Here is a 16,870-nt window from a genome sequence, read left to right as displayed (position 1 = left end):
TTATTTATTTGTTTGTTTGTTTGTTTTGAGAGAGAGAGAGAGAGTGCAAGCGAAAAAGCACAAGCAGAGGTTGCTGCAGAGAGAGAGGGAGAAGCAGGCTCCTGGCAGAGGATGTTGGTATCATGCCCTGAGCCTAAGGCAGATGCTTAGCCAGCTGAGCCACCCAGGCACCCCTATGCATGTCTAATTTAAAATTAGTTTTGGGACACCCGAGTAGCCTATTAGGTTAAGCATCCAACTCTTGGTTTCTGCTCAGGTCATGACCTCATGGGTTGTGGCACAGAGCCCCACATTAGGCTCCCCGCTCAGCAGGGAGTCGGACGGAAGACTCTCTCCCTCTACACCTTCCCCATTGTCTCTCTTTCTTGCTCTTTCAAATAAATAAATCTTAAAAAATGAAATGAAATGAAATAATCAGTTTTAGCTTTAAAAAATAATAATATTGCAGACATTTACAGAGAATGAAGACCAGCCAGGTCTGACTGGCAGAGATTTAACAGATGTGCATGTAAGCCAATGCATAAAATACTACTACCTAGGAAGCAAAACATCACTGCAATTAACCTCTATTCTGTTTAGTATAATGTTATTTACTAAACTGTGTCCCCTCCAAAATTCATATATTGAAGCCCTAATGCCAAGTGTGACTGCATTTGGAGACAGGACCTCTAGGGAGGTAATTAAGATTAAATGAGATCATGAAGACGGGGCAACTGAGACAACTGTTATCCTTTTAAAAAGAGAAAGAACAGGGATCCCTGGGTGGCGCAGCAGTTTGGCGCCTGCCTTTGGCCCAGGGCGCGATCCTGGAGACCCACGTCGGGCTCCCGGTGCGTGGAGCCTGCTTCTCCCTCTGCCTATGTCTCTGCCTCTCTCTCTCTCTGTGACTATCATAAAAAAAAAAAAAAAGAGAGAAAGAACACCAAATCCATTTCTCTCTCTCTTCCTTTCTGTCTCTCTCTCTTTCTTTCTGCATGTGCACTGAGAGCAGCCCTGTGAGGACACATTCAGAAGGCAGCAATGTACAAGCCAGGAAGAGAGGCCTGAACAGCCCTGATGGTGCTCTGATCCTGGACTCCAGAACTAGGAGAAAATAAATTTCTGGTGTTTAAGCCACCCAGTGTGGGGTATTTTGTTATGTCAGCCTGCATAGACTAACACATATAAGACATGAAAAACTAGAAGGACCTAGGATTACTGCAACTAAATATCAATATTTCATCTCTTTAAGGCCATTTCCTTGTGTTTGTGAAATTTTTCAGAGATGCTCCTTTGATCATATTGCATGTCCTTTCTTCATAGCATTCATTAATAATTGATTTGTTCCTCTGACACTGTTTTTAAAATAGCCAATTGCTACATAATTGATTTTCAAAGTTTTGCATTTCTTCAGAGTCTTTCATCTGATGTTTCTTTTCCTCTATTTTATAAAAGTGGCAATATGTCTTATGTTAAAAAGATTTTTAAAATTTTTAGTCATTTTATTCTGACTTAGTGTTGCCAAAAGATAGGTTTTGAAGATAGTTCCTGTCTCATTCACTGTTTGGGGGAGGCAGGTGGTTTCTTTTCTCAGATCTACAGCTTGAAAATAACCTGATATCCTTAGGTCCTACTCTACTTCTGGTTTGGCTCAGGTATTCACCTAGTCCTATTCTGTTGTCCTGAGGAGGCATCCTCTCCTTCTCCTGCCCTCACTACTATATTCCCTAGTACTCTAGACTTAAGTAGGATGTTGAAGGGGGAAAAAAAACTAAAATAAAATTTCCAGTATATGCTGTTATTAGGATTTTGTTATCCATTGAAAAGGGAAACTTAGAAAGAGAAGGAGGTTTCCCTGGGTGATAGGCTGATGAATGCACTTTTGACATGTTGAGTTTGAAGCAACTGTGGGTCATTCAGAGACATCCCATGAATAGCTGAATAAACAGATCAGAAACTGGGCAGAGGTGGGTGGCTGTGGTACATTGGGAAACCGTGAGTGAGAGGAGATCACTTAGAGTCTATAAACAGAGAAGAAAACAAATAAGTACCCACCAGCATTTAATAGAGAAATTGAGGGGGGATCCCTGGGTGGCTCAGCAGTTTAGCGCCTGCCTTGGCCAAGGGCATGATCCTGGAGTCCCAGTCCCAGGATCCAGTCTTACATCAGGCTCCCAGCATGGAGCCTGCTTCTCCATCTGCCTGTGTCTCTGCCTCTCTCTCTCTCTCTCTCTCATAAGTAAACAAATAAAATCTTAAAAAAAATAGAGAAATTGATGGTGAGAGGGGAATAGCAGAAAGATAAGAAAACTAAAACTATGTGCCAAAAAAAAAAAAAAAATGTGTTGGGGTGGGGATGAAGGAGTGATAATAGCATGAAATTCAGCAGAGAAATCAAGAAAACTAAGGCCTAAAGAGTGTGGATGTAATTTTAACTTAAGAACTACAAAGTCTTTGCAACCTTAGCCAAAACAGCATAGTGGGATGATAGAGACAGCAATCTAGCTATTGCGAGTTGAGAAGAAGAGTGCATAGAGACAATTTCTCAGAAAGATTACTCATGAAGAGAAGAGAAATGGAGCAGGAGTTCAAGGATCTTAAAGCTTGTGGAAGTTTTATTTACTTGATTTGTTCTTCATAGGAACAGAATTGACTATATAATAAGGAGAAAAAGTGTCAGTAGAAAGGATGATATTGAAATTACAAGAAAAGAAATGTATTTATCTTCTCATCCAAGAAACTTGTTTTAAATACCAACTGTATTTCATCTACTGTGCTTCGTGTTGGGGATCCAAGGATAGGTTAAATTAGCATGAATGCTGCTCTTTAGAGAACCCCAGATAGACCAAAGGCTCTATGAAGGTAAAGAAGATGATGATCCAAATGGAGTCATTAGCCTCAGGAAGAAAGAGAATCCGTTCTTTCAAAGGAATGAGGTAAAGTGGGCATGATGAATGCAGACATGTTTGTAGATGAAGGACAGGAATTTGAAGAAATTCATACTTCAAGGTCTCTAATTCTATGACATACAATGCAAACCATATATCCAAATGAGGATGTTCATGGTAAAGATTTAATTATTGAAGGAAATAGAAGGAAATGAAGCAATGTGATACACAGCATAACTGCTGAGCACAACTAATAATCCAGCTAAAGTTGAAGATGGTAGATTTTGTTACGAATCCACCTGATGTTATAAGTTTCTCCGGCAGCACTCCATGGCAGATCAAATATGGAAAGACAAAAGGCAGAAGGGTAGATTTATCTTTGATTACACTAACACTGACTGCTATTCCAGATTACCCTAGAAATTGCAATGATTTAACACTACAGTTATTTCTCATTGATTGAAATTGAAGTTTATTTCTCAGGAAGCCTGGGTGGCTTAGTGGTTTAGCGCTGCCTTCAGCCCAGGGTGTGATTCTGGAGACCCAGGATCGAGTCCCACGTCAGGCTCCCTGCATGGGGCCTGCTTCTCCCTCTGCCCGTGTCTCTGCTTCTCTCTCTGTGTCTCTCATGAGTAAAAAAATAAAATCTTTTAAAAGAAAAACAAAAGAAGAAGTCTATTTCTCATTGATTGGAAATTCTTCAGAATAGGCATGGGGTGTATTCAGAAATTTATTTAGAGAGTCAATCTAATGAAAATTCATCCATCTTCAGCATGTAATTCCAAGAACACTTTGGGTATTGTCATCCAACTAGCATGGAATGGGAGAGAATGTGGAAGGTCATACCAGAGGTGTATATAAGCCAGTCCTAGAGGTGGCACACATAATTTCTACTCACAGCCCACTGGTCAGACCTCAGACACAGACCAAAACTTAACTGCATGCCTGTATGCTAAGAAGAAAGAAAAGAGGTTATGGTGAACAGTGAGCCAGTTTCTTACACAGGGTAGGTTTCAAGAAGCTAAGATAGACAGAGGAAGGAGAGAAGGAAGAAGGAACAAACAAATGAAGAAACAGAGGAAAAAGGAAAGAAGGTAAGACAGAGACAGACTAACAGGGTGAGAACACAGGCAAAGAAGGTTTAAATAGTATGAGAAAATGAAGTTAAGCCACAAGGGGAAGAAGAGATTTGAAGCTGTTATGGGACTGAATATTAAGATTCATGAGCAAGGATGAGAGAACTGGAAATATTGGAGACTGTCACCAGAAGTTAAGATAATAGAATTCTGGAGTCCAAAGACAGAGGAATGCTTGGAATGAGGGTTAGGATGTAGCCACTAGCGGGTTACTGTAAAGAACTGTGAACTTTCAGAGCTGTGTGAACCACAACAAGGAATGATGAAAAATTACAGCACTTGGAGTGAAAAGTAAAATTGTGACCTGAGTGCCAAAGTTCTTGACAAACACAAGAGATGAATTAATGTGCCACAGAAGGATGAATGCATGTCAGGAATAAGTCTCAAAAGTAGAAGGAGGATTTTTACTGGAAGATGCAGGAAATGATCCAGAAAACCAATAGGGAGTGACAAGCCCTGTGAAACATGGAATGGATAAGTAGTCTCTGTTGTAGATGGTTGCCAGAAAAATCATGTCCTCAGCAGGGAGCCTAGTTTCAGTTAGGGCAAAGATGTTGCATGAAGCATTCCATGAAAAATGAGTATTACGGTAGAATGTGGTTATAGAAGGCCACAGAAGACATCTGAAAATGACCCATGGGGCAGGGAAGAACTAGCAAAACAGTTTTGGCTTAGGAAAAAAACTGTGACAAAAAAGCCTTCGGTTTGGGGGCAGTAGCCTAGGAATCAAGAGCAAGAATAGCCTAGGAATCAATAGCAAGAATGAGAGGTATGATGGTACTACATAGAACTCTAGCACATAAATTTAATCCAGTGCCTCCTGGAAGTTACAGAAGAATGGGCTTATTGCCTCCAGCCACATGGGCCCAGGAAGCTGAAGGCAGCCCCTGTGTCACACCTGAGGTACGAAATCTGTAGTATGGTCTCTCCACTCTTAGAGACGAGGCTTGCTAGGCCCACTGCACCCAGTACTACTCCATAATGGAACGCTTCTTCCTCAAAAGATCTGAGAACCTCTATCCTACTAAAATGGGAATAAATTCTGTTCTGCATCTTCCTTACTTTCAAAATCAGAAGAGCTCTCTCTTCCCCTGAGGACTCCAAACAGAAGCCCTAGGAAAATAAATGAAGTAAGGAAATGCAAGAACCAACAAATAATATCTCAGCAAGTTAACTTACCACATATTGATATATTTATAATGAATAAAGTATTGACAGTACTCTAGGTACTCAAAGAATATATTAAAAGTAAGAATATTTCCTGCTACTCTGACGATTCATCCAAGCCAAAAGAATTCAGTGGATAAACATCTGTCACCCGTTCAATTTTGCGTAAGTGTGAAAATTCAAAAGACTATGTTTTTGAATACCACCAACAAGGCAGCCTCTTTGACTCCCTTCCCCTAACCAGGGAATTTACTAAAAACAATTTTCCAACATACCCCAATAATGATTCCAGGTTTCAGAGATGCTATTGGGACATAGGCAAATAACATAGACAGTTACTCAATTTCCCATGTGATTTGTTGGCAGGAGGAGGGGAGGGGGATGTGTGCTGCCTGTGGATCATCAAATAGTGTGACCCTTGCCTTTCAATTTAGTGGTTAACTCCATAAATTTATTTCTACTCTGCTCATTTCAAACTTGTATTTGAAGTGGCTACATTTTGGTATAATGCAAACTACTTGTACAGTACAACTCTTCCATTTTTATGTACCCTCATAGCCTTGTAAAATAGTAAGAGCACTACCACTACCCATTGGCAGATGAAAACATTTTTACAAAACCATTTGGAATGATTGATCCTGAAAATATTTTCTTCTCTTGGTATCTAGAATACTATATCCCCTTTGTTCTCTTTCTGGCTAACCCTTCTTAACCTCTGTAACGAAGTTCTTGCTCATCTACCAAGCAAATATCTATGGGATGGAGTGCTACAGGGCTCATTTCCTATACCTCTTCTCAATCTTACTGATTCACATGATTTTAAATACCACTATACTTGCATGACTCACAAACTAGTATCTGCCACACAGAACTCTCCACCAAACTCCAAACTGCTTATCTAGCCATCCTCTCCATGACCACTGGGATTTCTACATGGCATCTCTAACGTGGTATGTCTGAAACACAAACTCCAAATTACAATCCTCCATAAAATCTTCCTCCTACTGTCTTCCCTAACTGAATGGCTATTTCACCCTTCCAGATGCTCAGTGAAACACCTCATCTTTGAATCTTTCTCCTCTTCACATTTTACATTCAATCATTGGAAATGCCTATTTGTTTCTCTCCAAAATACATCCAGGCCACAGATACACCTCACCCCTTCACTGTTACCATCCTGATCCATGAGGCATTATCTCTTAATTGGCTTATTATAATAGCCTCTCCCTGAGAACCTTGCTTCCATTCTTATTCCCACTATAATCTATTCTTATTATGGCCCGAGAGAAATCTTTTATATGGGTTTTTGTCACCCCTCGGAGCAAAGCCCTCCAATGATTTCATATCTCAAAAGTGGAAGCCGCAGTCCACAATTAAGGCCTGTCATGAATTGGCCAAACGAACTTATTTCTCTGGCCCCATTTGCCTTTATATCACTCCACATGCTAGTCTCAGCAGCCTCCTCACATTGTCAGAAGCACACCAAGTTTGTGATTGCCTTTGAGTATTGGCTTGTTTTTCCATCTACATGTGAGTGTCCTTTTCTATATTCTTTTTTTTTTTAAGATTTTATTTATTTATTCATGAGAGACACAGAGAGAGAGAGAGAGGCAGAGACACAGGCAGAGGGAGAAGCAGGCTCCATGCAGGGAGCCCGATGTGGGACTCGATCCCGGGGCCTCCGGATCACACCCTGGGCCAAAGGCAGGCGCTAAACCACTGGGCCACCAGGGCTGCCCACTTTCCTATATTCTTATGGCTTCCTATCTTGGTTCCTTTTTGCCCAAATGTCATCTTTCAAATTAGGTCTTTCTTGATCATCCTTTATACATCTACAACCCCATATCCAATACCTTCTTACCGCCTTTACATGCTTTATTTTTTTCCAAAGCACTTACAACCATCTATTCTATATTTTTTGTTTTTTGCTTATTGTCTATATTCCCCAACTAAAACATGAGCTCCATGGATACAGAGATTTTTATGTTTTGATCACTGTTTTTATACTACTTGGCACTTAGAGTAATGATGGACATTTCAGCCAATACCTGATAATGAACAAATAAAGCATAATTCATTGACGTGTGAATCACTGAATATTATATACTGGTGACTGCCAAAATCTATGTCTGAAAAAATTAACTTTAAAAACTTAAACACTGGGATCCCTGGGTGGCTCAGCGGTTGAGCACCTGCCTTCAGCTCAGGGTGTGATCCTGGAGTCCTGGGATGGAGTCTGCATCAGACTCCCTGCGTGAAGCCTGCTTCTCCCTCTGCCTGTGTCTCTACCTCTCTCTCTGTGTGTCTCTCATGAATAAATAATATCTTTAAAAAATAAAAATTAAAAAAATAAAAACTTTAGAATAAAAAAACCCTGAAACATATTTCAAGGAGGTGCTTATTCCCCCGGAGTCTGCATGTTACAAAATGAAATAGGTCTCTCACTATATTTTTTTTTACTCTCTAGGACCTTTCACAAAAGTAGAATTGGTCCTACTTTTGAAATCTTTTATGGCACCTATCTTTTTAAAATTTGTTGTTGTTGTTCTCCAAATGTTTCTGTTGCATGGCATTGTATCATTGTTTGGGGGTTTTTCTTAAAGATTTTATTTATTTATTCATGAGAGACACAGGCAGAGGGAGAAGCAAGTTCCATGCAGGGAGCCTGATGTGAGACTCAATCCTGGGACTCCAGGATCACGCCCTGGGCCGAAGGCAGGCACTCAACCCTGAGACACTCAGGAGTCCCTGTATCGTTGTTTTTAGGAATACTGAATACAACGTAAAAGTGTGTATGAGTGCATAGTGGGAGAGTTCACTAAAATCCCCATATAATTTGAATAAGCATAAAAAATCTCCATGTAATTTGAATAAGTATCTGGTTCATTTGTGCTCATGTGTCCATCTGTGGACATGTTTTACACATTTAGTTTTTTTTTTTTCTTATGGTTCAAGTTTCCAAGAATATCTACTGAATCATAGCTGTCTCTCCACATTTAAAAATGAGGTGGTAAAAACTCAAATACATAGGAATGTGTGTGTGGGTGCTAGTGGGATTTACCGGTGATAAGCAGGTCCTTATGCTTAAGGTTGTCTATATCCCAGAACACTGAGCTCTTGGATCAGACACCAACTCCACACCAACTGTCCCCAAGCAATCTAGACAGTCACTCACTTCTGAAGGGAAGAACCCTCCAGTATTTTGCCTAAATGAGTTGATAATCATTATTAGGTATTCTGTCCACCATGTGAAGTGTAGGGTTATTGTGAACTGTCACATATAGATCTCCAATGCTCTTCTTTTTCAACTCACTCTTCACTCTGTGCTTGATCAGACCTGGAGCTCCTGAGTGTTAAATCTCTTCAGGATTCAGTGGGACAGATCAACTCTTCCTTGGGGTCTGGCTCCTCTATTCTGTTTCTTCTAATACCTCTCCCCAAATTGTTTTCTCTCTGCCAGAGAATTGTTGAAAATTGTCAACCATTAACACTCACCTCCTGTTACCTTCATTATGATGTGTTTATATCTTTTAATCCTTTTAAGTGAGGTGTCTGAGATGGTAAAGGACACACAGCACTGTGTGATTAGTGTGCTACCATGAACCAAAAATCTTCTCTGACTTTTTACGCTGCTGTAAAGCTAAAGTGCTAGGAAAATAGCTAGGTGAGTAAAAATGAACATCAAGGCTGCAGGATTATTTTTGAGGGATAATTTGCAGAATAGTTATATGAGAAATTTTAAAAATCATTTTTTAGAGCATCTGGAAAGCTTGTTAAAAATTTAGATTACCAGGCCATGTCACTGACTAATTAAAGAAAGATTTATAGGACAGGATACACCACTGAAAATTCAAGAGCAAATGATATACAAGAATTCACCTCTTAGTCTGAGTACTCTTACAGGAGTTAACTGCCTCTGCCTGAATGCTCAGAAAAATACTCTGCTGCCTATTAAAAATTGGAATGTTTGTGATATGCAAGGTTCAATAGTCAAAAGCATGATCTGTTCTAACAGGCTTTATGCTTTTAAAATCTTTCCTTAAATACAAAGAAAAGTGACGGAACTCTTATTATTTCCTCCAAAGCCCTGTAGACAAGTAGGTGAATGCATGTTATGTTAATCACATGAAACTTGATAAGAATGCAGTTTCTATGAGACCTACTCAGGGTTTATACTGACTTTCTGAGTCAGGCAGTTTAATAATTTGTGCCAATTTTAGTTTCTCCTCTTTTTTCAAGTCCTATGGAAGCACCAGGGGCTGCTTTAAATGTAAACAGTCTAAGTACCCAATGTATCATCGTGGCCATCTGTTTTTACTACCATTTCTCATGGTGTCTCTGACTTCAACTAATAATGCAAACATCATTTCAAAATTAATCATCAACAGAGTAGTGTGAATTGTTTTAAGTTAAATTAACATCTCTAAAGACGACTAATGGAAAACACCAATTTGGACAGATGTTTTCATTTGGGGAAATGTGTTATATCCCTTCAAACAAATCCCATAATCTACCCCCACAACTTCTACTGCTTAACAAGTAATCAAGTAAAATGTAATAATTTAATTACATTATTTTTCAAACTTAATGTTGTACCACATTGTTCTCATTCAGCTTAGTTTTATGGCCCTTTTAATGTTAACAATATTAACAATAATAGCTTCAGCTCCAAAAGGCCTTAAATTTCTGTCATCTAAAATAGCCAACTATCAAGTGTATTTTACAACAGTCTTTACCCAAATAGCATCATGTTAACATAACTCAGCTAGTTTCATACAGGATCTCCATGGCCTTTACAAACCTGAGAGACCAACAAAGTCTCAAAAGAGATTCTAAAAGGAATTTTATCCATTTTGCTTTCCCAAAAATGGCAGTAGCCAGAAAAAACTAATTTGGATTCACATGTCCTATAATTTATTCTGTTGGGTGTTCCCCTGTATGAAGAGTAACAAGTAGAGAATAAAATGATTAGCTATGGCCTCTTTGCCCCAACAGTATGATATAATTGACTAAAAGATACCCACAGAGCCACGTGAAGGCTACATGTTCCTTTAATGCACAAAAAAAGGATTCAGGTTATAATATAGAGCATATTATATACAATCGTGATGAGCCAGCACTCCCAGGCAGAGGATAGGTTTCCCAGCCTCAAGGCCCCACAAAACATCTATCATCAGGATAATGTCTCTATGGGGCAAAAATCTCCTAAAACCTTCTACAAGTTGCTTTTATATTTCTTCTGGTGGATTTATACTTTCTATCTCCATCAACTCAACTCTTCTTGGGCCCACTAGGCACAAGTGAACAGGTAACATCCCTACCACATTCCTGAGTGTTTACTGCAGGATGTGGTCGAAAAGTCAGTTTCCTAGGAATAATTTTCCAAATAACAGGCTCAGGCTTTAGGTCTGATGGGATCTAATCTTTCATTGATTAGATTAGATCAATGTGGTTAGTCTTAAATGAAGCTCCATCTTCTCAATAGCATAGTGTGTTCAGAATAATATATGAAGATAAGAAAGAAACTGAATTAATCTAAGCTTGTCATCCAGAGATACTGGAACTTTCTATCCTTCACTTGTGTAAAAGAGTCAAAAGAGGAAAGGAATCAATTATGTTGCCAAAAGATTGAAAACACACTCTATAAATCAAGAATCTTAAAAAGTTAGTTTAGGGGGCGCATGGGTGGCTCAGTTGGTTAAGCAGCTGCCTTCAGCTCAGGTCATGATCCCAGGATCCTGGGACTGAGTCCCACATCGGGCTCCCTATTCCATAGGCAGTCTGCTTCTCCCTTTCTCTCTGCCTGCCACTCCTCTTGCTTGTGCTTTCTCTCTCTGTCAAATAAATTAATAAAATCTTTTAAAAAAACAAAAAGGGGGATCCCTGGGTGGCACAGCGGTTTAGCGCCTGCCTTTGGCCCAGGGCACGATCCTGGAGACCTGGGATCGAATCCCGTGTCAGGCTCCCGGTGCATGGAGCCTGCTTCTCCCTCTGCCTCTCTCTCTCTCTCTCTCTCTCTGTGACTATCATAAATTAAAAAAAAATTTAAAAACAAAAAGGTAGTGTAAATGAAAGTAGATAATTAGATAACAGTGTACCAGACAGAACTATGTTTTCTTTATTACTGAATAACATGAGAATTATTCCTACACAGAACATAAACTCAACTAAATATCTGAAGATGAGCTCATGGCAATATTCTCAATTGCAATGCTAGACCCCTATAATGGGCTGAACCACATCCCCCTAAAATTCCTACATTGAAGTCCCAATCAATCTCCAGTATCCCAGAATATGACTATTCATAGACAGAGCATTTACAGAGGTAATCAAAGTTAAATAAGTTATAAGGGTGGCCCTATTCCAATCTCACTGGTATCCTTATAACAAGAGGAGACTTAGACAAATAAAGAGATGCCAAGGATGTATGTGCACAGCAAGAAGGCAGCAATCTATGAGCCAAGGAGAAAAGCCTCAGAAGAAACCAACCGTGTCAACATTTGATCTTGGACTTCCAGCTACCAAAATTATGACAAAATAAGTTTCTGTTGATTAAGCCAGCTAGTCTGTGATATTCTGTAATGAAAGCCTGTGTAAACTAATACAAACCCCACTTACTCAACAATATTACTAAGCAAGAAACTGGCTGAGTGGGTGCTAGCTGCTAGGTTGGGTACAGCTCTGGGAGATTGTTCCCCTTCCAGCTCTTTAGCGCATTATAGAAACATTCTCCTTGTGTTTCTCAGTTACTAAAAAGCTATATAAAAAATCGACAAAGCTTTTTCAACTTCCCACCAAGAAGTTATTATCCTTAATCTATTTTAAGATTTACCTCATTTGCTCATTTGTTTTTATCCTGATGAAAATTATCTAACTCATTTTAGTTGAACTTTCTAACTGCTTCCTTCCTGTCTATTTTGAAAAATGCTATTTTTTCAGTCCTTATAATCCCACCAATTATTGATTCACTATTCTTCCCCACTGAATTATACAGAAGTGACTCCCAACCTTTTTTTCAATGACACACATGAAAATAAAATTTTCACAATAGTGATTTTGGCAGCATCTACAAGAGGCTTGGTAGAAAAGTCCTGCATATTCATTGTTTTATGATTATAACATAAATGAAATGCAAAATAGTAGGGAAGATTTTAAATACTGAATATATATCAACTTTCCAATTTTTTTCAAAACTTTTAATAAAAAGCATGACATTTCTTCTATGGACATAATGCATTAGTCTACAGTTTTATGTTTGAAATGGCTATCCCAAATCTTTACCAAGACTTTCTAGGGATGATCACCTTAACTTTTTTTTTTAAGATTTTATTTTTAAGTTATCTCAACACCCAACACACATGCCGAGATCAAGAGTCACATGTCCACTGACTAAGCTAGCCAGGCGCTCCATCTCCTTAATTTTTTATAATAATATCAGTGATAAATTTTGTTCAAATGAGTAGGTAGTAGCAGATGAATATGTATTGCCTATATTCAAATTGTTGGAAATGGCTCTTTTACAGAATTGCCAGAACTCAGATAGTTCTATTTGTTTAAATCATATTTCAAGACTACAATCAGGGAGGTGGGGCAAGATGGCGGAAGAGTAGGGTCCCCAAGTCACCTGTCCCCACCAACTTACCTAGATAACTTTCAAATCATTCTGAACACCTATGAATTTGGCCTGAGATTTAAAGAAAGAACAGCTGGAATGCTAGAGAGAGAAGAGTTAGCGCTTCTTTCAATTACAACTTGTTTTTGGCCACTCTGCACTGAGCAAAATGACTAGAAAGAAAAACTCACCACAAAAGAAAGAATCAGAAACAGTACTCTCTCCCACAGAGTTACAAAATTTGGATTACAATTCAATGTCAGAAAGCCAATTCAGAAGCACAATTATAAAGCTACTGGTGACTCTAGAAAAAAGCATAAAGGATTCAAGAGACTTCATGACTGCAGAATTTAGATCTAATCAGGCCAAAATTAAATATCAATTAAATGAGATGCAATCCAAACTGGAGGTCCTAATGATGAGGGTTAATGAAGTAGAAGAATGAATGAGTGACATAGAAGACAAGCTGATGGCAAGGAAGGAAGCTTAGGAAAAAAGAAAAAAACAATTAAAAGAAAATGAGGATAGGTTAAGGGAAATAAATGACAGCCTCAGAAAGAAAAACCTACGTTTAAGGGGTTCCAGAGGGCGCCGAAAGAGACAGAACACCAGCATATGTATTTGAACAAATCATAGCTGAGAACTTCCCTAACTTGGGAAGGGAAACAGGCATTCAGATCCAGGAAATAGAGAGATCCCCCCCAAAAGTCAATAAAAACCGCTCAACCCTTTGACATTTAATAGTGAAACTTGCAAATTCCAAAGATAAAGAGAAGATCCTTAAAGCAGCAAGAGACAAGAAATCCCTAAACTTTATGGGGAGAAGTATTAGGGTAACAGTAGAACTCTCCACAGAGACCTGGCAGGCCAGAAAGAGCTGGCAGGATATATTCAGGGTCCTAAATGAGAAGAACATGCAGCCAAGAATACTTTATCCAGCAAGGCTCCCACTCAGAATAGAAGGAGAGATAAAGAGCTTCCAAGATAGGCAGAAACTGAAAGAATATGTGACCACCAAACAGACATACTTAGATAATAATACACTTATTCTTGGTGACTTCAATCTAGCGCTTTCTACACTCGACAGATTTTCTAAGCACAACATCTCCAAAGAAACAAGAGCTTTAAATGATACACTGGACCAGATGGATTTCATAGATATCTACAGAACTTTACATCCAAACACAACTGAATACACATTTTTCTCAAGTGCACACGGACCTTCTCCAGAATAGACCACATACTGGATCACAAATCAGGTCTCAAATGATACCAAAAGATTGGGATTGTCCCTGCATATTTTCAGACCATAATGCTGACACCAGAACTAAATCACAAGAAGTTTGGAAGGATTTCAAACATGTGGAGGTTAAGGACCATCCTGCTAAAAGATGAAACGGTCAACCAGGAAATTACTGAAGAATTAAAAAGATTCATGGAAAATAATGAGAATGAAGATAAACCATTCAAAATCTTTGGGATACAGCAAAAGCAGTCCTGAGGGGGAAATACATCGCCAATACAAGCATCTATTCAAAAACTGGAAAGAACTCAAATACAAAAGCTAACCTCGCACCTAAAGGAGCTGGAGAAAAAAACAAAACAAAACAAAAACAAAAAACGGCAAATAGATCCTACACCCAGCAGAAGAGAATTAATAAAGATTTGAGCAGAACTCAATGAAATGGAGACCAGAAGAACTGTGGAACAGATCAACAAAACTAGGAGTTGGTTCTTTGAAAGGATTAATAAGATAGATAAACCATTAGGCAGCCTTATTAAAAAGAAGAGAGAAAAGACTCAAAATAATAAAATCATGAATGAGAAAGGAGACATCACCACCAATACCAAGGAAATACAAACGATTTTAAAAACATACTATGAGCAGCTATACACCAATAAATTAGGCAATCTAGAAGAAATGGACTCATTTCTGAAAAAACATAAACTACCAAAACTGGAACAGGAAGAAATAGAAAGCCTGAACAGGCCAATAACCAGGGAGGAAATTGAAGCATTCATCAAAAACCTCCCAAGACACAAAAGTCCAGGGCCAGATGGCTTCCCAGGGGAATTCTATCAAACGTTTAAAGAAGAAACCATACCTATTCTACTAAAGCTGTTTGGAAAGATAGAAAGAGATGGAATACTTACAAATTCATTCTATGAGGCCAGCATCACCTTAATTCCAAAACCAGACAATGACCCCACCAAAAAGGAGAATTATAGACCAATATCCCTGATGAACACAGATGCAAAAATTCTCAACAAGATACCACCCAATAGGATCCCACAGTACATTAAGAAGATTATTCACCATGACCAAGTGGAATTTATCCCCAGGATGCAAGGCTGGTTCAACACTCATTAAAGCAATCAATGTGATTGATCATATCAGCAAGAGAAAAAACAAGAACCATATAATCCTCTCAATAGATGCAAAGAAAGCATTTGACAAAATATAGCATCCATTCATGATAAAAATTCTTCAGAGTGTAGGGATAGAGGGAACATTCCTTAGCATCTTAAAAGCCATCTATGAAAAGCCCACAGCAAATATCATTCTCAATCGGGAAACACCAGGAGCCTTTCTCCTAAGATCAGGAACAAGACAGGGATGCCCACTCTCACCACTGCTATTCAACATAGTACTGGAAGCCCTAGCCTCAGCGATCAGGCAACAAAAAAAATAAAAGGCATTCAAATTGGCAAAGAAGAAGTCAAACTCTCCCTCTTCGCAGATGACATGATACTATACATAGAAAACTCAAAAGACTCCACCCCAAGATTGCCAGAACTCATACAGCAATTCGGCAACGTAGCAGGATACAAAATCAATGCCCAGAAATCAGTGACATTTCTATACACTAACAATGATATTGAAGAAAGAGAAATTAAGGAGTCAATCCCATTTACAATTGCACCCAAAAGCATAAGATACCTAGGAATAAACCTAACCAAACAGGTAAAGGATCTATACCCTAAAAACTACAGAACACTTCTGAAAGAAATTGAGGAAGACACAAAGAGATGGAAAAATATTCCATGCTCATGGATTGGAAGAATTAATATTGTGAAAATGTCAATGCTACCCAGGGCAATTTACACATTTAATGCAATCCCTATCAAAATACCATGGACTTTCTTCAGAGAGTTGGAACAAATAATCTTAAGATTTGTGTGGAATCAGAAAAGACCCCAAATAGCCAGGGGAATATTAAAAAAAGAAAACCATAGCTGGGGGCATCACAATGCCAGATTTCAGGTTGTACTACAAAGCTGTGGTTATCAAGACAGTGTGGTACTGGCACAAAAAAGACACATAGATCAGTAGAACAGAATTGAGAACCCAGAAATGGGCCCTCAACTCTATGGTCAACTAATATTCGACAAAAGAGAAAAGACTATCCACTGGAAAAAAGACAGTCTCTTCAATAAATGGTGCTCGGAAAATTGGACATCCACATGCAGAAGAATGAAACTAGATCACTCTCTTGCACCATACACAAAGGTAAGAGAAACAAAAGCAAAAATGAATTATTGGGACTTCATCAAGATAAGAAGCTTCTGCACAGCAAAAGAAATAGTCAACAAAACTAAATGACAACCTACAGAATGGGAGAAGGTATTTGCAAATGATGTATCAGATAAAGGGCTAGTATCTAAGATCTGTAAAGAACTTATGAATCTCAACAGCAAAGAAACAAACAATGTAATCGTGAAATGGGCAAAATGGGCAAAATGAACAGCAATTTCACCAAGGAAGACATACACATGGCCAACAAGCACATGACAAAATGCTCCGCGTTGCTTGCCATCAGGGAAATACAAATCAAAACCACAATGAGATACCACCTCACACAAGTGAGAATGGGGAAAATTAACAAGACAGGAAACAACAAATGTTGGAGAGGATGTGGAGAAAGGGGAGCCTTCTTGCACTGTTGGTGGGAATGTGAACTGGTGCAGCCACTCTGGAAAACTGTGTAAAAGTTCCTTAAAGAGTTAAAAATCGATCTGCCCTATGACCCAGCAACTGCACTGCTGGGGATTTACCCCAAAGATACAGATGCAGTGAAACTCCAGGA

At 38.9% G+C, this 16,870-nt stretch overlaps 1 protein-coding gene across 19 annotated transcripts in view; it reads right to left on the bottom strand.

The window, feature by feature from the left end:
* CFAP299 (cilia and flagella associated protein 299) overlaps nucleotides 1-16,870 on the bottom strand; it is a 628,121-nt gene that overhangs the window by 529,652 nt on the left and 81,599 nt on the right. The gene's annotated exons all lie outside the window — the stretch shown is intronic.

This window comes from Canis lupus, chromosome 33 (assembly GCF_048164855.1).
Source record: "Canis lupus baileyi chromosome 33, mCanLup2.hap1, whole genome shotgun sequence".
NCBI lineage: Eukaryota > Metazoa > Chordata > Mammalia > Carnivora > Canidae > Canis > Canis lupus.
This window is presented reverse-complemented; position numbering and strand designations above follow the sequence as displayed.